General features: G+C 36.4%; 1 protein-coding gene across 1 annotated transcript in view; it reads left to right on the top strand.

Annotated features, from left to right (window-relative positions):
* The window catches only part of myg1 (myg1 exonuclease), a 58,838-nt gene that overhangs the window by 32,893 nt on the left and 850 nt on the right, over nucleotides 1-25,095 (top strand). The window lies entirely within an intron of this gene.

The following is a 25,095-nucleotide window of genomic DNA, read 5'->3' as shown; positions in this document are numbered from 1 at the left end:
ATCGGAAAAAGTAAACCTTTGGACGTCCTTAGCAACGAGCTTTGTTTGCTAACCACGCCCACATTCCTTATATGTCCAGATCCAGTAAATTTCAATATGTTCAGTTCCAGCCATGGATGAAGTTTATTGGAATATTTGCTTCAGATTTTGTCATAAAATGGCCACCAAAATATACGTTGTGTCAACATCCCATAATGATTTCTAAACTTATTTTATAGTCCAAAGCCTTGTGATCATTTAAATGTTTGAACGGTGTCTCTAGCTACAAGTATGTTGAAGTTATAATTGTTGAAAGAAACAAAAGTTTGCAAGGATTTTTTTCAATGTATTTCAATGAAGCAAAAAATCCTGTAATATCCTGAAATATCTTAAAAAGTACAAGGATTTGAAAAACCAAAAGTCATAGCAGTAATAAGATGAAAGAGCTGAACATTTTAAAAGTTAAACGGTTATAATCGGTTAAAAATTGTAGAAGGAGTTAAGTGCCGAAAAACGGCGGAAGATAGTATAAGAGGAAAACAAATGTAACACTAGAAGGAGCTGCATTTCCAGAAGAAAATGCAGGGTTGAATGCTGTACTGCTGAATGAAAGCTGAATTAGCTGAAGAAATGGCTCAACTGTACTGGAAGAACCATGAAAAGTTAAAGGTGCAAAAGTCCTAGCAGGAATAAGCTGAAAAAGTTGAACATTGTAATAGTAGAATGGCTGAAATAGGTCAAAATTTGTAGGACTTAAGCATGAAAGCTGAAATTGTTGAAAAAATGGCTGAATTGTTGAAAATTTGAAGATGTTGCTAAAATGGCTAAAAGTACTAGCACTGGAATCAGCATCATCAACTGACTCCAAAAAACACATTGTTTGAGAGTATCATATTAGTAAAAGCTACATGTTCTAAGTTGATAGAAAATCCACTCTTTTCAAAATGGCGGCTTTTCTATTGATTTTATCTCCATAGCAACCATTTTATGTTTGGGTCGCCTGGAGATGAGGAACAAATCAATGTCGGTTTCAGATGAATCGGAAAAAGTAAATTTTTGGACGTCCTTAGCAACGAGCTTTGTTTGCTAACCACGCCCACATTCCTTATATGTCCAGTTCCAGTGAATTTCAATATGTTCAGTTCCAGCCATGGATGAAGTTTATTGCAACATTTGCTTCAGATTTTGTCAAAAAATGCCCACCAAACAGTAGGTTGTGTTGGCATCCCATAATAATTTCAAAACGTATGTTGAAGTCCAAAGCCTTGTGAGCATTTCAATGTTTGAACGGTGCCTCTAGCTGAATGCATGTTAAAGTTATAATGCTTGAAAGCAACAAAGGTTTTCAAGGATTCATCATGTATTTAAATGAAGCAAAAATCTTGGAAAATCCTGGAAAATCTTGGAATATCTTGAAAAGTTCAAAGATTTGAAAGACTAAAAGTCGTAGCTGAAAGGAATAAGCTGAAAGGGTTGAACATTGTAATAGTAGAAGGATTAAAATACGTGAAAGTTTGAAGAAGTTTAAAATTGCCTCACATTTTGGCACAAAATGGCCGCCAAACTGTAGGTGGTGTTGCCATCCCATAATAATTTTGAACCTTATGTTGAAGTCCAAAACCTTGTGAACATTTCAATATTTGAACGGTGTCTCTAGCCAAAAGAATGTTAAAGTTACAATTGTTTAAAGAAGCAAAGGTGTGGCCAATGGAGCAAAAACATTGGAAAATCTGGGAATATCCGGGAATATCTGGAAAAGTTCAAAGATTTGAAGGACCAAAAGTCATAGCTGAAAGGAATAAGTTGAAAGGGTTGAACATTGTAATAGTAGAAGGATTAAAATACGTGAAAGTTTGAAGAAGTTTAAAATTGCCTCACATTTTGGCACAAAATGGCCGCCAAACTGTAGGTGGTGTTGCCATCCCATAATAATTTTGAACCTTATGTTGAAGTCCAAAACCTTGTGAACATTTCAATATTTGAACGGTGTCTCTAGCCAAAAGAATGTTAAAGTTACAATTGTTTAAAGAAGCAAAGGTGTGGCCAATGGAGCAAAAAGATTGGAAAATCTGGGAATATCCGGGAATATCTGGAAAAGTTCAAGGATTTGAAGGACCAAAAGTCATAGCTGAAAGGAATAAGATGAAAGGGTTGAACATTGTAAAAGTAGAATGGTAAAAATAGGTGAAAGTTTGAAGAAGTTTAAAATTGCTTCACATTTTGGCACAAAATGGCCGCCAAACTGTAGGTGGTGTTGCCATCCCATAATAATTTTTGAACCTTATGTTGAAGTCCAAAACCTTGTGAACATTTCAATATTTGAACGGTGTCTCTAGCCAAAAGAATGTTAAAGTTACAATTGTTTAAAGAAGCAAAGGTGTGGCCAATGGAGCAAAAAGATTGGAAAATCTGGGAATATCCGGGAATATCTGGAAAAGTTCAAGGATTTGAAGGACCAAAAGTCATAGCTGAAAGGAATAAGCTGAAAAGGTTGAACATTGTAATAGTAGAATGGTAAAAATAGGTGAAAGTTTGAAGAAGTTTAAAATTGCCTCACATTTTGGCACAAAATGGCCGCCAAACCGTAGGTGGTGTTGCCATCCCATAATAATTTTGAACCTTATGTTGAAGTCCAAAGCCTTGTGAACATTTCAATATTTGAACGGTGTCTCTAGCCAAAAGAATGTTAAAGTTACAATTGTTTAAAGAAGCAAAGGTGTGGCCAATGGAGCAAAAACATTGGAAAATCTGGGAATATCCGGGAATATCTGGAAAAGTTCAAAGATTTGAAGGACCAACATGTCATAGCTAGAATAAAATGAAAGAGCTGAACATTTTCATAGTCGAACGGTTAAAATAGGTGAAAAATTGTAGAAGGAGTTTAACTGTGAACTTCTGAACGAAAAATTCTCCATGTATTTCAATGGAGCAAAAATTCCCGGAAAACCTGGAATATCTTAAAAAGTAAAAGGATTTGAAAAACCAAAAGTCATAGCAGAAATAAGATGAAAGAGATGAACATTTTAATAGTAGAATGGTTAAAATAGGTTAAAAATTGTAGAAGTAGTTAAACGCCAAAAAACGGCGGAAGATACTATAATAAATAAAGAGAAACAGAAAAACAAAGGGTTGAATGCTTTACAGCATTCAACCAACTAGAAGGAGCTGCATTTCCAGAAGAAAATGCAGGGTTGAATGCTATAATGCTGAATGAAAGCTGAATTTGCTGAAGAAATGGCTGAACAGAGCTGAAAGAGCTCAACATTTTAAAAGTAAAATGGTTATAGTAGGTAAAAAACTGTGAAAAAAGTTAAAAAAAAAAAGATTTCCTATGTATTTCAATGAAGCAAAAATCCTGGAATATCTTTAAAAGTTAAAAAATTTTAAAAAAAGTCATAGCAGGAATAAGCTGAAAAAGTTGAACATTGTAATAGTAGAATGGCTATAATAAGTCAAAAAATGTAGAAGGAGTTAAGCATGAAAGCTTAAGTTGATGAAAAAATGGCTCAACTGTTGAAAATTTGAAGATGTTGCTAAAATTGTTAAAAGTGTTAGCATTGGAATCAGCATCATCAACTGACTAAAAAAAACACATTGTTTGAGAGTATCATATTGGTAAAAGCTACATGTCTAAGTTGACAGAAAATCCACTTTTTTCAAAATGGCGGCTTTTCTATTAATTTTATCTCCATAGCAACCATTTTATGTTTGGGTCGCCTGGGCATGACGAACAAATCGACGTCAGTTTCAGACAAATTGGAAAAAGTAAACCTTTGGACGTCCTTAGCAACGAAGTTTGTTTGCTAACCACGCCCAAATTCCATATATGTCCAGATCCAGTGAATTTCAATATGTTCAGTTCCAGCCATGGATGAAGTTTATTGCAATATTTGCTTCAGATTTTGTCATAAAAAGGCCACCAACAGTAGGTTGTGTCGACATCCCATAATGATTTTTAAGTGTATTTTATAGTCCAAAGCCTTGTGATCATTTTAATGTTTGAATGGTGTCTTTAGCTACAAGTATGTGGAAGTTATATTGGTTAAAAGAAACTAAGGTTTTAAATTTGAAAAACACAAAATGGCTGCCAAACAGTCTCCATCCCCTGATGACTTCACACTTGATATTGTTGTCCAAAGCACTGATCATTTGACAGCAAAAGTGCAGTCACCTCCTCCAGTATGGGGCATCATGTCAAATGCTTAGCTTCAAGATTTATTCTCTCAACTATGCATGTGTCAATAATCTTAGCACACTCATCCATGTCTAAAGGAGAGCTATGTTGATCATCAGCTAACTAGCTAGCTGGATGACACAGCATTATATTTTTCATTTAACCACTATCATATATGGTATAACAACATGATAGTCACTTCTCGTAACAGCCACCTAACTCATGGTTTGGGAATCAACACTTCCCATGAGCCTTAGCAGCCGTGGGCGACGCTTGTTCACAAGATGGCTGAAGCACATGTTTGAACTGCAGCCTCCAGCTATGGAAAGGAAAATAAAAAATACATCAAAACTACCTTAGATTTGCTCCCACTGTTTTTTCTAACATACATTGAAACGTCAAAGCTTATGAGTAACCCCAGCTCAAAGAAAATTCTTCCATGTAACGAAATATAACTGAGTTAGTGGAACTGAATTTCATCAAGAAAGGCAAGGTAAAAAACCATGCAGCAAAAGTCAGACCCCAGACTTGAACTCAGAACCTCTGTATGATAAACCCACCAGCTAACCCGCTGAGCTAACACTTTGGTGATGATATTATACATCCGGTATAAATTAATCACGCTTGTTGTGTATTATCTTGTTGGGAGAAGCCGAGTTGAGACAATTTCATGCCACAGTTCCTTTTTACGTGGAAAAAACAAACGGACATTTTCACTTTTGAAAAGTCTAAGGATTTGCAGGACCAAAAGTGGTGGTAAAAAAATTGTGGACGTAAAAAAATTGTAGAAGGAGATGCATTTCCAGAAGAAAATACAGGATTCAATGCTGTATTGCTAGAAGAAAGTTTAATTTGTTAAAGACATGGCTGAACTGAGCCGAAAGAGCTCAACATTTTAAAAGTAAATGCTTAAAAAGGGTAAAAACCTGTAAAAGAGGTTAAGCACAAGAATTCCCTATGCATTTTAATGGAGCAAAAATCCTGGAAAATCCTGGAATATCTTAAAAAGTTCAATGATTTGAATGACCAAAAGTAATAACTGTAATAAGTTGAAAGAGTTGAACATTTTAAAAGTTGGTTTGAAGAAAATTTTAAGGGTCCGAACCGGGTGTCGAACTGGGCGCCTCGTGCACCATAACGTCCCAATGCATTTTAATAGGGCAAAAATTCCCGGAAAAACTGGAATATCTTAAAAAGTACAAGGATTAAAAGTACCAAAAGTCATAGCAATAATGAGCTGAAAGAGCTGAACATTTTAAAAGTTGAATGGTAAAAATCGGTTAAAAACTGTAGAAGGAGTTAAGTGTCAAAAAACGGCGGAAGATAGTATAAATAATAACTAGAAGGAGCTGCATTTCCAGAAGAAAATGCAGGGTTGAATGCTGTACTGCTGAATGAAAGCTGAATTAGCTGAAGAAATGGCTGAACTGTACTGGAAGAACCATGAAAAGTTAAAGGTGCAAAAGTCCTAGCAGGAATAAGCTGAAAAAGTTGAACATTGTAATAGTAGAATGGCTGAAATAGGTCAAAATTTGTAGGACTTAAGCATGAAAGCTGAAATTGTTGAAAAAATGGCTGAATTGTTGAAAATTTGAAGATTTTGCTAAAATGGCTAAAAGTACTAGCATTGGAATCAGCATCATCAACTGACTCCAAAAAACACGTTGTTTGAGAGTATTATATTGGTAAAAGCTACATGTTCTAAGTTGATAGAAAACCCACTCTTTTCAAAATGGCGGCTTTTCTATTGATTTTATCTCCATAGCAACCATTTTATGTTTGGGTCGCCTGGAGATGAGGAACAAATCAACGTCGGTTTCAGATGAATCGGAAAAAGTAAACTTTTGGACGTCCTTAGCAACGAGCTTTGTTTGCTAACCACGCCCACATTCCTTATATGTCCAGATCCAGTGAATTTCAATATGTTCAGTTCCAGCCATGGATGAAGTTTATTGCAACATTTGCTTCAGATTTTGTCAAAAAATGCCCACCAAACAGTAGGTTGTGTTGCCATCCCATAATAATTTCAAAACGTATGTTGAAGTCCAAAGCCTTGTGAGCATTTCAATGTTTGAACGGTGCCTCTAGCTGAAAGCATGTTAAAGTTATAATGCTTGAAAGCAACAAAGGTTTTCAAGGATTCTCCATGTATTTAAATGAAGCAAAAATCTTGGAAAATCCTGGAAAATCTTGGAATATCTTGAAAAGTTCAAAGATTTGAAAGACTAAAAGTCGTAGCTGAAAGGAATAAGCTGAAAGGGTTGAACATTGTAATAGTAGAAGGATTAAAATACGTGAAAGTTTGAAGAAGTTTAAAATTGCCTCACATTTTGGCACAAAATGGCCGCCAAACTGTAGGTGGTGTTGCCATCCCATAATAATTTTGAACCTTATGTTGAAGTCCAAAACCTTGTGAACATTTCAATATTTGAACGGTGTCTCTAGCCAAAAGAATGTTAAAGTTACAATTGTTTAAAGATGCAAAGGTGTGGCCAATGGAGCAAAAAGATTGGAAAATCTGGGAATATCCGGGAATATCTGGAAAAGTTCAAAGATTTGAAGGACCAAAATGTCATAGCTAGAATAAGATGAAAGAGCTGAACATTTTCATAGTCGAACGGTTAAAATAGGTGAAAAATTGTAGAAGGAGTTTAACTGTGAACTTCTGCACGAAAAATTCTCCATGTATTTCAATGGAGCAAAAATTCCCGGAAAACCTGGAATATCTTAAAAAGTAAAAGGATTTGAAAAACCAAAAGTCATAGCACAAATAAGCAGAAAGAGCTGAACATTTTAAAAGTTGAATGGTTACAATCGGTTAAAAATTGTAGAAGGAGTTAAGCGGCGAAAAACGGCGGAAGATAGGCGTAAAGAATAACTAGAAGGAGCTGCATTTTCAGAAGAAAATGCAGGGTTGAATGCTGTACTGCTGAATGAAAGCTGAATTAGCTGAAGAAATGGCTCAACTGTACTGGAAGAACCATGAAAAGTTAAAGGTGCAAAAGTCCTAGCAGGAATAAGCTGAAAAAGTTGAACATTGTAATAGTAGAATGGCTGAAATAGGTCAAAATTTGTAGGACTTAAGCATGAAAGCTGAAATTGTTGAAAAAATGGCTGAATTGTTGAAAATTTGAAGATGTTGCTAAAATGGCTAAAAGTACTAGCATTGGAATCAGCATCATCAACTGACTCCAAAAAACACATTGTTTGAGAGTATCATATTGGTAAAAGCTACATGTTCTAAGTTGATAGAAAATCCACTCTTTTCAAAATGGCGGCTTTTCTATTGATTTTATCTCCATAGCAACCATTTTATGTTTGGGTCGCCTGGAGATGAGGAACAAATCAATGTCGGTTTCAGATGAATCGGAAAAAGTAAATTTTTGGACGTCCTTAGCAACGAGCTTTGTTTGCTAACCACGCCCACATTCCTTATATGTCCAGATCCAGTGAATTTCAATATGTTCAGTTCCAGCCATGGATGAAGTTTATTGCAACATTTGCTTCAGATTTTGTCAAAAAATGCCCACCAAACAGTAGGTTGTGTTGCCATCCCATAATAATTTCAAAACGTATGTTGAAGTCCAAAGCCTTGTGAGCATTTCAATGTTTGAACGGTGCCTCTAGCTGAAAGCTTGTTAAAGTTATAATGCTTGAAAGCAACAAAGGTTTTCAAGGATTCTCCATGTATTTAAATGAAGCAAAAATCTTAGAAAATCCTGGAAAATCTTGGAATATCTTGAAAAGTTCAAACATTTGAAAGACTAAAAGTCGTAGTTGAATGGAATAAGCTGAAAGGGTTGAACATTGTAATAGTAGAAAGGTAAAAATAGGTGAAAGTTTGAAGAAGTTTAAAATTGCCTCACATTTTGGCACAAAATGGCCGCCAAACTGTAGGTGGTGTTGCCATCCCATAATAATTTTGAACCTTATGTTGAAGTCCAAAACCTTGTGAACATTTCAATATTTGAACGGTGTCTCTAGCCAAAAGAATGTTAAAGTTACAATTGTTTAAAGAAGCAAAGGTGTGACCAATGGAGCAAAAAGATTGGAAAATCTGGGAATATCCGGGAATATCTGGAAAAGTTCAAAGATTTGAAGGACCAAAATGTCATAGCTAGAATAAGATGAAAGAGCTGAACATTTTCATAGTCGAACGGTTAAAAAAGGTGAAAAATTGTAGAAGGAGTTTAACTGTGAACTTCTGCACGAAAAATTCTCCATGTATTTCAATGGAGCAAAAATTCCCGGAAAACCTGGAATATCTTAAAAAGTAAAAGGATTTGAAAAACCAAAAGTCATAGCACAAATAAGCAGAAAGAGCTGAACATTTTAAAAGTTGAATGGTTAAAATCGGTTAAAAATTGTAGAAGGAGTTAAGCGGCGAAAAACGGCGGAAGATAGGCGTAAAGAATAAATAAAGAGAAACAGGAAAACAAAGGGTTGAATGCTTTACAGCATTCAACCAACTAGAAGGAGCTGCATTTCCAGAAGAAAATGCAGGGTTGAATGCTGTATTGCTGAATGAAAGCTGAATTTGCTAAAGAAATGGCTGAACAGAGCTGGAAGAGCTCAACATTTTAAACGTAGAATGGTCAAAGTGGGTAAAAAACTGTATAAGAAGTTAAGCTATAAGATTTCCCATGTATTTTAATGAAGCAAAAATCCTCGAATATATTTAAAAGTTCAAAGATTTGAGAAAAAAAGTCATAGCAGGAATAAGCTAAAAAAGTTGAACATTGTAATAGTAGAATGGCTAAAATAGGTCAAAGTTTGTAGAAGGAGTTAAGCATGAAAGCTGAAATTGTTGAAAAAATGGCTGAACTTTTGAAAATTTGAAGATGTTGCTAAAATGGCCAAAAGTGCTAGCATTGGAATCAGCATCATCAACTGACTCCAAAAAACACATTGTTTGAGAGTATCATATTGGTCAAAGCTACATGTTCTAAGTTGATAGAAAATCCAGTCTTTTCAAAATGGCAGCTTTTCTATTGATTTTATCTCCATAGCAACCATTTTATGTTTGGGTCGCCTGGAGATGAGGAACAAATCAACGTCGGTTTCAGATGAATCGGAAAAAGTAAACTTTTGGACGTCCTTAGCAACGAACTTTGTTTGCTAACCACGCCCACATTCCTTATATGTCCAGATCCAGTGAATTTCAATATGTTCAGTTCCAGCCATGGATGAAGTTTATTGCAATATTTGCTTTAGATTTTGTCAAAAAATGCCCACCAAACAGTAGGTTGTGTTGCCATCCCATAATAATTTCAAAACGTATGTTGAAGTCCAAAGCCTTGTGAGCATTTCAATGTTTGAACGGTGCCTCTAGCTGAAAGCAAGTTATAATGCTTGAAAGCAACAAAGGTTTTCAAGGATTCTCCATGTATTTAAATGAAGCAAAAATCTTGGAAAATCCTGGAAAATCTTGGAATATCTTGAAAAGTTCAAAGATTTGAAAGACTAAAAGTCGTAGCTGAAAGGAATAAGCTGAAAGGGTGTAACATTGTAATAGTAGAAGGATTAAAATACGTGAAAGTTTGAAGAAGTTTAAAATTGCCTCACATTTTGGCACAAAATGGCCACCAAACTGTAGGTGGTGTTGCCATCCCATAATAATTTTGAACCTTATGTTGAAGTCCAAAACCTTGTGAACATTTCAATATGTGAACGGTGTCTCTAGCCAAAAGAATGTTAAAGTTACAATTGTTTAAAGAAGCAAAGGTGTGGCCAATGGAGCAAAAAGATTGGAAAATCTGGGAATATCTGGGAATATCTGGAAAAGTTCAGGGATTTGAAGGACCAAAAGTCATAGCTGAAAGGAATAAGCTGAAAGGGTTGAACATTGTAATAGTAGAATGGTAAAAATAGGTGAAAGTTTGAAGAAGTTTAAAATTGCCTCACATTTTGGCACAAAATGGCCGCCAAACTGTAGGTGGTGTTGCCATCCCATAATAATTTTGAGCCTTATGTTGAAGTCCAAAGTCTTGTGAACATTTAAATGTTTGAACGGTGTCTCTAGCCAAAAGAATGTTAAAGTTACAATTGTTTAAAGAAGCAAAGGTGTGGTCAATGGAGCAAAATAATTGGAAAATCCGGGAATATCCGGGAATATCTGGAAAAGTTCACGGATTTGAAGGACAAAATGTCATAGCTAGAATAAGATGAAAGAGCTGAACATTTTCATAGTCAAACGGTTAAAATAGGTGAAAAATTGTAGAAGGAGTTTAGCTGTGAACTTCTGCACAAAAAATTCTCCATGTATTTCAATGGAGCAAAAATTCCCGGAAAACCTGGAATATCTTAAAAAGTAAAAGGATTTGAAAAACCAAAAGTCATAGCACAAATATGCAGAAAGAGCTGAACATTTTAAAAGTTGAATGGTTACAATCGGTTAAAAATTGTAGAAGGAGTTAAGCGGCGAAAAACGGCGGAAGATAGGCGTAAAGAATAATAAATAAAGAGAAACAGGAAAACAAAGGGTTGAATGCTTTACAGCATTCAACCAATAAATAAAGAGAAACAGGAAAACAAAGGGTTGAATGCTTTACAGCATTCAACCAATAAATAAAGAGAAACAGGAAAACAAAGGGTTGAATGCTTTACAGCATTCAACCAACTAGAAGGAGCTGCATTTCCAGAAGAAAATGCAGGGTTGAATGCTGTATTGCTGAAAGAAAGCTTAATTTGTAAAAGAAATGGCTGAACTGAGCTGAAAGAGCTCAAAATTTTAAAAGTAAAATGGTTAAAAAAGGTGAAAACCTGTAAAAAAGGTTAAGCACAAGAATTCCCTATGTATTTTAATGGAGCAAAAATCCTGCAAAATCCTGGAATATCTTAAAAATTTTAATGATTTGAATGACCAAAAGTAATATCTGTAATAAGTTGAAAGAGTTGAACATTTAAAAAGGTGAATGGTAGAAAAATTTCAAGTGTCCGAACCGGGTGTCGATCCGGGAACCTCTTGCACCATAACTTTCCAATGCATTTTAATAGGGCAAAAATTCCCGGAAAAACTGGAATATCTTAAAAAGTACAAGGATTAGAAGTACCAAAAGTCATAGCAATAATAAGCTTAAAGAGCTGAACATTTTAAAAGTTGAATGGTAAAAATCGGTTAAAAATTGTAGAAGGAGTTAAGTGTCAAAAAACGGCGGAAGATAGTATAAATAATAACTAGAAGGAGCTGCATTTCCAAAAGAAAATGCAGGGTTGAATGCTGTATTGCTGAATGAAAGCAGAAATATGATGAAAAAGCTGAACATTGTAAAAGTAGAATGTCTAAAATAGGTCAAACATTGTAGAAGGAGTTAAGCATGAAAGCTAAAAAATTGTTGAAAAAATGGCTGAAATGTCCTGGAAAATCCTGGAATATTTTGAAAAATTAAAGGACCAAAAGTCAAAGGTGAACATTGTAAAAGTAGATTGACCAAAACAGGTCAAAATTTGTAGATGGAGTTAAGCATGAAAGCTGAAATTGTTGAAAAAATGGATGTACTGTTGAAAATTTGAAGATGATGCTAAAATGGCTAAAAGTGCTAGAATCAGCATCATCAACTGACTCAAAAAACCACATTGTTTAAGAGTATCATATTGGTAAAAGCTACATGTTCTAAGTTGACAGAAAATCCACTTTTTTCAAAATGGCGGCTTTCCTATTGATTTTATCTCCATAGCAACCATTTTATGTTTCGGTCGCCTGGGGATGTCAAAAAATGCCCACCAAACAGTAGGTTGTGTTGCCATCCCATAATAATTTCAAAATGTATGTTGAAGTCCAAAGCCTTGTGAGCATTTCAATGTTTGAACGGTGCCTCTAGCTGAAAGCATGTTAAAGTTATAATGCTTGAAAGCAACAAAGGTTTTCAAGGATTCTCCATGTATTTAAATGAAGCAAAAATCTTGGAAAATCCTGGAAAATCTTGGAATATCTTGAAAAGTTCAAAGATTTGAAAGACTAAAAGTCGTAGCTGAAAGGAATAAGCTGAAAGGGTTGAACATTATAATAGTAGAAGGATTAAAATACGTGAAAGTTTGAAGAAGTTTAAAATTGCTTCACATTTTGGCACAAAATGGCCGCCAAACTGTAGGCGGTGTTGCCATCCCATAATAATTTTGAACCTTATGTTGAAGTCCAAAACCTTGTGAACATTTCAATATTTGAACGGTGTCTCTAGCCAAAAGAATGTTAAAGTTACAATTGTTTAAAGAAGCAAAGGTGTGGCCAATGGAGCAAAAAGATTGGAAAATCTGGGAATATCCGGGAATATCTGGAAAAGTTCAAAGATTTGAAGGACCAAAAGTCATAGCTGAAAGGAATAAGATGAAAGGGTTGAACATTGTAATAGTAGAATGGTAAAAATACGTGAAAGTTTGAAGAAGTTTAAAATTGCCTCACATTTTGGCACAAAATGGCCGCCAAACTGTAGGTGGTGTTGCCATCCCATAATAATTTTGAACCTTATGTTGAAGTCCAAAACCTTGTGAACATTTCAATATTTGAACGGTGTCTCTAGCCAAAAGAATGTTAAAGTTACAATTGTTTAAAGAAGCAAAGGTGTGGCCAATGGAGCAAAAAGATTGGAAAATCTGGGAATATCCGGGAATATCTGGAAAAGTTCAAGGATTTGAAGGACCAAATGTCATAGCTGAAAGGAATAAGCTGAAAGAGTTGAACATTGTAATAGTAGAATGGTAAAAATAGGTGAAAGTTTGAAGAAGTATAAAATTGCCTCACATTTTGGCACAAAATGGCCGCCAAACTGTAGGTGGTGTTGCCATCCCATAATAATTTTGAGCCTTATGTTGAAGTCCAAAGCCTTTTGAACATTTAAATGTTTGAACGGTGTCTCTACCTGAAAGCATGTTGACGTTACAATGGTTTAAAGAAGCAAAGGTGTGGTCAATGGAGCAAAATAATTGGAAAATCCGGGAATATCCGGGAATATCTGGAAAAGTTCAAGGATTTGAAGAACAAAATGCCATAGCTAGAATAAGATGAAAGAGCTGAACATTTTCATAGTCGAACGGTTAAAATAGGTGAAAAATTGTAGAAGGAGTTTAACTGTGAACTTCTGCACGAAAAATTCTCCATGTATTTCAATGGAGCAAAAATTCCCGGAAAACCGGGAATATCTTAAAAAGTAAAAGGATTTGAAAAACCAAAAGTCATAGCACAAATAAGCAGAAAGAGCTGAACATTTTAAAAGTTGAATGGTTACAATCGGTTAAAAATTGTAGAAGGAGTTAAGCGGCGAAAAACGGCGGAAGATAGGCGTAAAGAATAATAAATAAAGAGAAACAGGAAAACAAAGGGTTGAATGCTTTACAGCATTCAACCAATAAATAAAGAGAAACAGGAAAACAAAGGGTTGAATGCTTTACAGCATTCAACCAATAAAGAGAAACAGGAAAACAAAGGGTTGAATGCTTTATAGCATTCAACCAACTAGAAGGAGCTGCATTTCCAGAAGGAAATGCAGGGTTGAATGCTGTACTGCTGAATGAAAGCAGAAATATGATGAAAAAGCTGAACATTATAAAAGTAGAATGTCTAAAATAGGTCAAACATTGTAGAAGGAGTTAAGCATGAAAGCTAAAAAATTTTTGAAAAAATGGCTGAAATGCCATGGAAAATCCTGGAATATTTTGAAAAAGTAAAGGACCAAAAGTCAAAGGTAAACATTGTAAAAGTAGAATGACCAAAACAGGTCAAAATTTGTAGACGGAGTTAAGCATGAAAGATGAAATTGTTGAAAAAATGGATGTACTGTTGAAAATTTGAAGATGATGCTAAAATGGCTAAAAGTGCTAGCATCAGCATCATCAACTGACTCAAAAAACCAAATTGTTTAAGAGTATCATATTGGTAAAAGCTACATGTTCTAAGTTGACAGAAAATCCACTTTTTTCAAAATGGCGGCTTTTCTATTATTTTTATCTCCATAGCAACCATTTTACGTTTGGGTCGGCATGGGATGACGAACAAATCGACGTCAGTTTCAGACAAATCGGATAAAGTAAACCTTTGGACGTCCTTAGCAACGAAGTTTGTTGGCTAACCACGCCCACATTCCTTATATGTCCAGATCCAGTGAATTTCAATATGTTCAGTTCCAGCCATGGATTAAGTTTATTGCAATATTTGCTTCAGATTTTGTAATAAAATGGCCACCAAACAGTAGGTTGTTTCGACATACCATAATGATTTCTAAACGTATTTTATATTCCAAAGCCTTGTGATCAATTTAATGCTTGAACAGTGTCTGTAGCTAAAGGCATGTTGAAGTTATGATGGTTGAAAGAACCAAAGGTTTTCAAGGATTCTCAATGTATTTAAATGGAGGAAAAATCTTGGAAAATCCTGGAATATCTTGAAAGATTCAAGGATTTGAAAGACCAAAAGTAATAGCTGAAAGGATTAGGCTGAAAGATCTTAACATCGCAACAGTAAAATTGTTAAAATAGGTTTAAAAAAACAGTTTAAAATCGCCTCACATTTAGGCACAAAATGGCCGCAAAACCGTAGTTGGTGTTGCCATCCCATAATAATTTCAAAATTTATATTGAAATACAAAGTCTTATGAGCAGTTTAATGTTTGAACAGTGTTTCTAGCTAAAGGCATGTCAAAGGTAGGAAAGTTAAAAGCAACAAAGGTATCAAATTTGAAAACACAAAATTGCTGCCAAACCCTCCCAATCTCTTAATGATTTCAAACCTTGATTTTTCAGCATTGGTCATGTAAAACTAAAGTATTAGTGCAGTCATCTCATCCATTAGGGGGCACCATGTAAAACACTGAGCCATATGATTGAATCTCCCAACTGTGCATGTTTCATCAATCATAACACACTCATCCATGTATTATGGAGAAACAAAATGATCATCAGCTAGTTAGCTGAATGACACGGCATTATATTGTCATTTGAGCACTGACTTACGTGGTGTAACAACATGATAGTCCCTTGTCGTAACAGCCACCTAACTCATGGTGTGGGAATCAACACTTCCCATGAGCCTTAGCGGCCGTGGGCGGGGCTAAGGCCAGGGTCCTGACATTTGTTCACAAGATGGCTGGAGCACATGTTTGAACTGCAGCTTCCAGCTACGAGGAGGAAAATAAAAAATACATCAAAACTAACTTAGATTTGCTCCCACTGTTTTTTCTAACATACATCGAGTGTTTGTGTGTGTGCTTTAAGCCTCTCTGATCATTTTAACGTTTGAATGGTGTCTCTAGCTAAAATTGTGTGGAAGTTGTAAGGGTTGGAAGAATCAAAGGTTTTCATGATTGAAAAAGAGCTGAATTTGTGGATGAAATGGCTCAACTGTCCTGGAAAATCCTGGAAAATCTTGAAAGTTAAAGGATTTGAAAGACCAAAAGTCATAGCTGAAAGGATTAAGCTGAAAGATCTTAACCATGCAACAGTAAAATGGTTAAAATAGGTAAAAACTGAAGTTAAAAATCGCCTCACATTTAGGCACAAAATGGCCGCAAAACCGTAGTTGGTGTTGCCATCCCATAATAATTTCAAAACTTATATTGAAAAACAAAGTCTTATGAGCAGTTTAATGTTTGAACGGTGTTTCTAGCTAAAGGCATGCTGAAGTTACAATGGTTGAAATAAACAAAGGTTTCAAGGATTCTCCATGTATTTTAATTCAGCAAAAATCTTGGAAAATCCTAAAAAATCCTGGAATATCTTAAAAAGTTCAATGATTTGAATGACCAAAAGTAATAACTGTAATAAGTTGAAAGAGTTGAACATTTTAAAAGTAAAATGGTAAAAAATTTTGAAGCGTCCGAACCGGGAGTCGAACCGGGCGACTTGTGCATCATAACTTCCCAATGCATTTTAATAGGGCAAAAATTCCCGGAAAAACTGGAATATCTTAAAAAGTACAAAGAGTAGAAGTACCAAAAGTCATAGCAATAATGAGCTGAAAGAGCTGAACATTTTAAAAGTTGAATCGTAAAAATCGGTTAAAAACTGTAGAAGGAGTTAAGTGTCAAAAAACGGCGGAAGATAGTATAAATAATAACTAGAAGGAGCTGCATTTCCAGAAGAAAATGCAGGGTTGAATGCTGTATTGCTGAAAGAAAGCTTAATTTGTAAAAGAAATGGCTGAACAGAGCTGAACATTTTAAAAGTAAAATGGTTAAAATAGGTGAAAACCTGTAAAAGAGGTTAAGCACAAGAATTCCCTATGTAATTTAATGGAGCAAAAATTTGCTTCAGATTTTGTCATAAAAAGGCAACCAACATTAGGTTGTGTCGACATCCCATAATAATTTCTAAACGTATTTAATAGTCCAAAGCCTTGTGATCATTTCAATGTTTGAACGGTGTCTCTAGCTACAAGTATGTTGAAGTTATATTCGTTTAAAGAAACAAAGGCTTCAGATTTGACAAACATAAAAAGCCTGCCAAACAGTCTCCATCCCATAATGACTTCAAACCTTGATGTTGTAATCCAAAGCACTAATCATTTGACAGTAAAAGTGGAGCCACGTCCTGCAGCAGGAGACATTCTGGCAAATGCAAAGTATCAAGACCAATTCTCTCAGCTATGCATGTGCCATGCGGTTTTGCACACACTTCCATGTATAATGGAGAGATATATTGATCATCAGCTAGCTAGCTGAATGATACAGCATTATATTTTCATTAAACCACTAATTTATGTGGTGCAAAAACATCATAGTCACTTCTCGTAACAGCCACCTAACTCGTGGTTTGGGAATCAACACTTTCCCATGAGCCTTCACTTTTGAAATGTCGAAGGATTTGAAGGACCAAAAGTGGTGGTAAAAAAAATTTTGGAGGTAAAAAAATTGTAAAAGGAGTTAAACAAGGCCTGAAATTATTGAAAAAATGGCTGAATTAATGAAAATTTGAAGATTTGAAGGAAAGGAATGAGCTGAACTGTTTCATACAATGGTTAAAGTAAGTAAAAACCTGTAAAAGAAGTTTAGCACAAGGATTCTCTATGTATTTTAATGGAGCAAAAAATCCTGGAAAATCCTGGAAAATCCTGGAATATCTTAAAAAGTTCAATGATTTGAATGACCAAAAGTAATAACTGTAATAAGTTGAAAGAGTTGAACATTTTAAAAGTTGGTTGGAAGAAAATTTTGAAGCGTCCGAACCGGGTGTCGAACCGGGCGCCTCGGGCACCATAACTTCCCAATGCATTTTAATAGGGCAAAAATTCCCGGAAAAACTGGAATATCTTTAAAAGTAAAAGGATTTGAAAAACCAAAAGTCATACCAATAATAAGCTGAAAGAGCTGAACATTTTAAAAGTTGAATGGTAAAAATCGGTTAAAAACTGTAGAAGTAGTTAAGTGTCAAAAAACGGCGGAAGATAGTATAAATAATAATAATAATAAATAAAGAGAAACAGGAAAACAAAGGGTTGAATGCTTTATAGCATTCAACCAATAAATAAAGAGAAACAGGAAAACAAAGGGTTGAATGCTTTATAGCATTCAACCAATAAATAAAGAGAAACAGGAAAACAAAGGGTTGAATGCTTTATAGCATTCAACCAATAAGGTGACACAGAAATTAATTAGAGTAATTAAATTGATGTACTTTTACATTTTAAAAGCTAATTTGCCTTATAGCTCTTGTATTAGCATGAGACTCTTTTTTTCAGAGTTTGCTAATGTTCGCATTACGCTAGCTTGTGAAGATAATTTTAGTTTATTAAGCAAAGTCTGTGCTTAGTCCTCAAATTAACATAATGTTTGCATGTTTAACTAATTTTCCTGGTGTGAGTTTCTAGTTTCAGCTAATTTTGCTGATTGTAATATCAGTCTAGGCCATTTAATTACCGGCAATTTGGTCATAGTTATGATTTTCTTTTATTAAACTAATCTGGTCTTTTAGCTAATTTAGCTTACTTCTGCATCTTAAGTGTCCATCTAGTCACTAAACCTCATTTTAACTCTTCCACCATTTCCTTTTTTCCCCCAGACCATTTCAAATTCTCTTTCCTCACCCCCGATTTTACTTTTTTTAGACAATTTCTTCAGGCGTTGCCACCATTTAGGTTAAAATGAAAGACAGATACTTGTTTATGGCCATGTTGCATATCAAAGGTTTGACTTAATGTTTAACTCATGTTGAGGAAAACAAGAGAAATGACTTACAAGCTAGAAAAAAATATATAATAGTAATAATTATAAAAGCAAGGCATATCTCCAGATGGTTCTTTCCAGGGGCAGCCTTCTTCCTCCCAGCAGGACTATGCCAACTCTGCAAAAGAAGTGTCGTTATCACTTGTGTCCCTGCTTCTGCACCTGGGGGGAAATAGGTCTATTTTTATCTCCATCACACTGCTGGGGAAATGTGAGCCAGGAGAAGGAAGACTGAGTGAAAGGTTTCCTTTCTTGGAGCTGTATGTTGTAGGATAACAATATAGGCTGATGGCAGTGTGAGCCGAACCACAACTAATACTTTTGTTTCTGGAAGATCAATTGCTGCTGTCATTTATCAGCAATGGCCTTGCGCTGTGCCTGAAAGTAATGGTTGTTTTTTTTGATTATTTTATTGCTTTCTTTTTTCTTTGCAGTTATTTTCAGTAAAAGTAAAGAAAAGGTGCTTTGAAAATAGAATAGTGACTGATAGCTGCCACACTTCCCTTGTAAGTTTCTACAAACTTTTTTTAATTTACTATCAAATATAACTTGGTTGTGATGGGAGAGAATTAGTAATTGGAAGTTATTTTATGTTGTTTTTGTTAAACTAGCAAATATTAAAATACCCCCTCTAATCATCTTTTGATCAATTTTCAAGGCATTCCAAGTTATTTTATTTTTTTTACATACGATTATGATGTTTTAGCAAAAATAAAAAAACTGTCGTTTTCTAGAAAAATCGTTTTTGTAAAGCGACAGTAGTTCATTAGAACATCACCTCTGAATTAAATTGTGGCCTTCCCAGCATCCATCTGATAACATGCTGTCCCGCTAGCTTACAGCCCCTCTCACCCTCAAGCTAGCCGTAGAGTTCTGAGCCGGTTGTCATCTCAGAAGAGTAGCACAAAGACGCACATGGATCCATTTGTCTGCAAGTGGATGTATCAGAATGGAGCGGAGCACGGAGCTCGTGACTTGCCATAGTGGCTTCTATGTAACAAATACACAGCATTTTTTCATCTGCTGCTGTTTCACTACAATTTGAATAAAGAAATCTTCAGAAATGTATTTTTAAGCGTAATTTTCTTTATATAGGTCTTCTCATCATTGGAAAATCTTACAGGAGCATGTTAAAAACATGATTTTCATCAGATTGAGTCTTTAAATTCTTTTATTTTCCACTTATGTCCTAATGCTTAATTATAAAAAGTGTTTCAAATGTATAAAATCTACTTTTTGTTCTTGACTTTGTTGTTCAGGACAAAGCTTTGCCGCTTGAACTGTAACGTTTATCAAGTGACACAGTTTTCTTTACTGACTGCAGTTGTGTTTTGAGAGCCTTTGAACATGTGTTTTTATATATTTTTTGCAGGTTCAGTGAAGGTTGAACTGGTTCAGTTTGGGTGACTGAGTCAGCCGCTTCAGAATATTCAATTTTTTCATTCTGAAAAACTGTGTTGTGAGTCATTGTCTGTCTGTGAACTCTGCTCCAGTCGGCTCTGGTGCTTCAGAGCTGTCATCTCCCCTAAGCTGTGGACCTGGCTCTAAAGTGTTTTCTGTAATCATTATTGGGGGATTTATTGATGTTATGCACTTTGTGGTGAAACTATCATGGTTAAATCTTCTCTTCATAATGAATTTAGTTTTTGACATCATTTTAAGAAGGTTCATGACTTTGCTGAATACTGAGTTTACTTGATGGTAAAAAGGCATTTGAATCAGTTAGGAGTGTTTTTGTGTGTGTGTGCAGACCAGATATTTGTAATGCAATACATTACTATGGAAGTAACTAACTCTCCAGCTTGGCAGCTTTACATTAACACTCGTTGCACTGAACTGTATCAGATTAATATGAATATTTTCAAAACATATATAGATCATTTATGTATTTCTATACAAATGTGTCCAAGTGTGAAGACACTTGGACACACATATATATATATGTGTGTGTATATATATATATATATATATATATATATATATATATATATATATATATATATATATATATATATATATATATATATATATATATATATATATATGTGTATATATATATATATATATATATATATATATATATATATATATATATATATATATATACACACACACACACGCCCCCTCTCACCCTCCGCGGGTGGTTTTTCCTCCAAGCTCAGGTCCTCTACCAGAGGCCTGGGAGCTTGAGGGTCCTGCGCAGTATCTTGGCTGTTCCTAGCACTGCGCTTTTCTGGACTGAGAGGTCTGAGGTCTTTCCAGGTATCTGTTGTAGCCACTCCTCCAGCTTGGGGGTTACTGCCCCGAGTGCTCCAATTACCACAGGCACCACTGTCACCTTCGCTTTCCATGCTTTCTCCAGTTCTTCTCTGAGTCCCTGGTATTTCTCCAGTTTCTCATGTTCCTTATTCCTGATGTTCCCATCGCATGGCACTGCCATATCCACCACAACGGCTTTCCTCTGTTCTTTATCCACCACTACAATGTCTGGTTGGTTCGCCATTACCATCCTATCAGTCTGGATCTGGAAGTCCCACAGGATCTTTGCCCTCTCATTCTCTACCACCTTCAGAGGTGTTTCCCATTTTGACCTTGGGATTTCCAGTTCATATTCTGCACACATGTTCCTGTATATTATTCCAGCCACTTGATTGTGGCGCTCCATGTATGCTTTACCTGCCAGCATCTTACATCCTGCAGTTATGTGCTGGATTGTTTCAGGCGCCTCTTTGCACAGCCTACACCTTGGGTCTGAGCCTCTATCGCTCTGGTGCTCAGGGCTTGTTCCTGAGCTGTCAGGATGAGCGCTTCAGTGCTGTCTGTAGACCAGCCCTTTCTAGCCATTGGTAGGACTTTTTGATATCAGCCACTTCAGTTATGGTCCGGTTGTACATCCCATGCAGGGGTTTGTCCTCCCATGAGGATCTGTCCTCCAGCACTGTATCCTCTGCTCTCCATTGCCTGAGACATTCACTGAGCACACTGTCATTTGGGGCCTTGAGCTTGATGTACTCATGCATCTTGTATGTTTCATCCTGGATAGTGGCTTCTACACTCACTAGTCCTTGGCCTCCTTCCTTGCGGCTAGCATACAGTCTCAGGGTGCTGGATTTGGGATGGAACCCTCCATGCATGGTGAGAATCTTTCGTGTTTTAACATCCGTGGTCTGTATCTCTTCCTTTGGCCATCTTATTATTCCTGCAGGGTATCTGATAACTGTTAGTGCGTAGCTGTTTATTGCCCGGGTCTTATTTTTGCCATTGAGCTGGCTACTCAGGACTTGCCTTACTCGTTGGAGGTATTTAGCTGTTGCAGCTTTCCTTGTTGCCTGCTCCAGGTTGCCATTTGCCTGCGGAATTCCAAGGTACTTGTAACTGTCCTCGATGTCTGCTATTGTTCCTTCTGGGAGTGAGACCCCTCCTGTGTGGACTACCTTGCCTGTCTTTGTCACCATCCGGCTGCATTTCTCAAGCCCAAATGAGATCCCAATGTCAGTACTGTAGATCCTGGTGGTGTGGATCAGGGAGTCAATGTCACGCTCGCTCTTAGCATATAGCTTGATGTCATCCATGTAGAGGAGGTGACTGATGTTGGCCCCATTATTGAGTCGGTATCCATAGCCAGTATTGTTGATTATTTGGCTGAGGGGGTTCAGACCTATGCAGAACAGCAGTGGGGACAGAGCATCCCCTTGGTATATCTCACATTTGATGGACACTTGTGAAAGTGGCTTCCTGTTGGCTTCAAGGGTGGTTTTCCACAGCTTCATTGAGTTTCCTATGAAGGCTCTTAGAGTCCTGTTGATGTTGTACAGCTCCAAGCATTCAGTGATCCATGTGTGTGGCATTGAGTCATAGGCCTTCTTGTAATCAATCCAGGCTGTGCACAGGTTGGTGTGTCGTGACTTGCAGTCTTGAGCGACTGTTCTGTCGACCAGGAGTTGGTGTTTGGCTCCTCTGGAGTCTCTACCAATGCCCTTCTGTGTGTTACTCGTGAATTGATCCATGTGCCTATTTATCTTGGTTGCAATGATGCCTGACATGAGCTTCCATGATGTGGAGAGACAGGTTATTGGCCGGTAGTTGGATGGGACTGCACCCTTTGAGGGATCCTTCTGGATCAGGATCGTTCGCCCTTCCGTTAGCCATTCGGGGTGAGTCCCATCTCTTAGCAGCTGGTTCATTTGTGCTGCCAGGCGCTCGTGGAGTGCGGTAAGCTTCTTTAGCCAGTAGGCATGTATCATGTCAGGGCCAGGTGCTGTCCAGTTCTTCATACCTGAGACTCTTTCTTGGATGTCTGCCATTGTGATGGTTACTGGATTCTGTTCAGGGAGGTTGCTATGTTCTTTTCTCAGAGAGACCAGCCACTGGGCTTTGCTGTTATGCGCTGTCTCATATACTTTTCCAGTACTGTTCAGTTTCTAGCCTTGGTGGGTCTGCGCGGCTGTTTTGACCCTGCCACTGTGCGTACACTTTTGCATGTTGAGTTGCGAAGCCTGTTTATTCGTCTGGCTTCATTGTCTCTTGTGTACCTTTTTAGGCGGCTGCTCAAGGCTAGGAGCCTTTATTTGGCAGTTTCCAGTGCTTCAGGTATGGGCATCTGGCTGTATCTCTTAGGTACTTGCTTTCTCATTGTACCTCTTTGAGCCTCTGTCAGCTTACTCACATCCTTCCGAGTTGCCTTGATTTTGGCCTCTAACCGTTGCTTCTATGGTGGGTACTGTTTTCTTCCATGGTTACTCTTGTAGCCAAGCATCTCAAGGATCACTGCTGCTGAAGTGTAAACCAGTTCATTGGTTTCTGTGATGGTTGTAGTGGGAATTGCCCTCAACGCTCCATTCACAGTTTCCAGTAGACTTTCAGGCGGTACATCCCTTAACCGTTGTAGCTGGTGTCGGGGTTGCCTAGTGTTCATTGTAGACATGATCTTGTTTTTCAGGTCAGTTGCTGCCTTGCTCAGCGTAATTGTGGTTGTTGGGGCTGTGTACCCAATCTCAGGGTGGGAGTGTGGTATAACCTCCTCTCTGACCTGTTGTTCTGGGTCTCCCGTGGCATTGTATTGTATCGCTTCAATCTCAAGTTGGGATAGGAGTTGCCGTTGTGGATGTTGGAGCACTGGGCTACCAGTTGTTATATATATACATATACATATATATATATATATATATATATATATATATATATATATGTATTTATATATATATATATATATATATATATATATATATATATATATATATATATATATATATATATATATATATATATGTATTTATATATATATATGTATTTATATATATATATATATGTATTTATATATATATATATATGTATTTATATATATATAAATTTCCTCCATGTTTGATAAATTAAAAATGAATTATTATTATATTAATTATTATATAGTACTATTAAAAATATTTTAAACTCTAGGAGTTTTTCTCCAAAGGAATAAAGCATTTTAACAATTAGCAATTAAAGTGGCGTAAAATTATCAGAAATTTGAAAAACAACAATTGAATCAGGGTCTTTTTAAATTTAATTAAAATCTTCCCAATTAACCTGAAACAGCTGACTAAAGTATTTGGTTATGATATCTGTGTCACTAATTGAAAGCTTGAAACACTGAAGAATCTGTTGTGCAATGTTTCCTCTGGTTTTCTGCTCAACACCCAAATAGTTGCAGAAAGTTTATTCGCATTAACAATATGAAAGAACTTGTGAAAGTTTAACTGAAAACATGAACAAAATTAGGAAACAGAATTCATTTTGCATACCCAAGGGCTTTTTATACCTTAAATACAAGTTATTATTAAAAAGTGTTCACATTTCTTTTTGCGGTCCTCTGAAAAAGGACAGTTTTGGGGGGGGGGGGGGGGGGGGGTAATAACAGCAGCCGTTTCCCTCCCACTTCTGTCCTCATTAGCAGCTCTGTTGACCTTTCCTCTGAGCTGTTTTCCAGTCGTACTGTGGAGAAATCGATCAGATCATTCTTGAGCAGGAATTGTACTGTTGCTTTGCTCTTCCAACGGGGATGTCAGGTGGGGGTCCGTAGACCCCCCCATATTAGGCAGAATTAGGGTATATTTCAGGGGAAAAATAGAGAATACAACTATGGAAACACATTTTAAAAAGATGATAACTTTATCCCTTTGAGTAAAGGTTTTAAAGAATGTCACTCAAAAATGAGCTTAATATTTAAGGTATAAAACTTTAGAAAATGTGAAAAAAAAATTGTCATTTTCAATTGGAGAACTTTTCATCAAGGCTGTCACATTATTCCTCAAACAAATGTAGTGTGCACCACAGATTTGACAGGGTTGAGTAGAGGTTAGGTGAATAGTTTTTTTTAAAACAAATTCTTTGGCTTCTGCTGCATTGGTGGCTGCTTTAAAGGTATTTAAAACCTATGTCAGAGACGGGGGAGTGTTAGAGGGAAGCAAATCAGAGCGAAATGTTGCTAAATATAAAAATGCTTAGAGGAGATTTGGGGCTATGGTAATGGAAATAAGAAGCCCATCAAAGCTGAAGTGACACACACATCCAGGACAACCAGTCATGTTCTTCAAACGATCTGCCCGGCTGTTGTTGACAGACGTGCTCTACATGCAGTAGGTGGTAAATGAGCTGCCCCGCTTTCTTGCTTTTTTATTTTATTTTACAAATTGTCAGTTTCCTTCTTGCTCATCTTTGCCGAGGCCGACTCATAGACTCCTGCTGAACCAATCATTTCCTCACTTTGGAAGATTGCCTGTTGACACCGCTGCCGCAGTATGGCTCTCCTGCCACTTTGCC

This window comes from Oryzias latipes, chromosome 5 (assembly GCF_053564925.1).
Source record: "Oryzias latipes strain Hd-rR chromosome 5, Olatipes_Hd-rR_3.1".
NCBI lineage: Eukaryota > Metazoa > Chordata > Actinopteri > Beloniformes > Adrianichthyidae > Oryzias > Oryzias latipes.
This window is presented reverse-complemented; position numbering and strand designations above follow the sequence as displayed.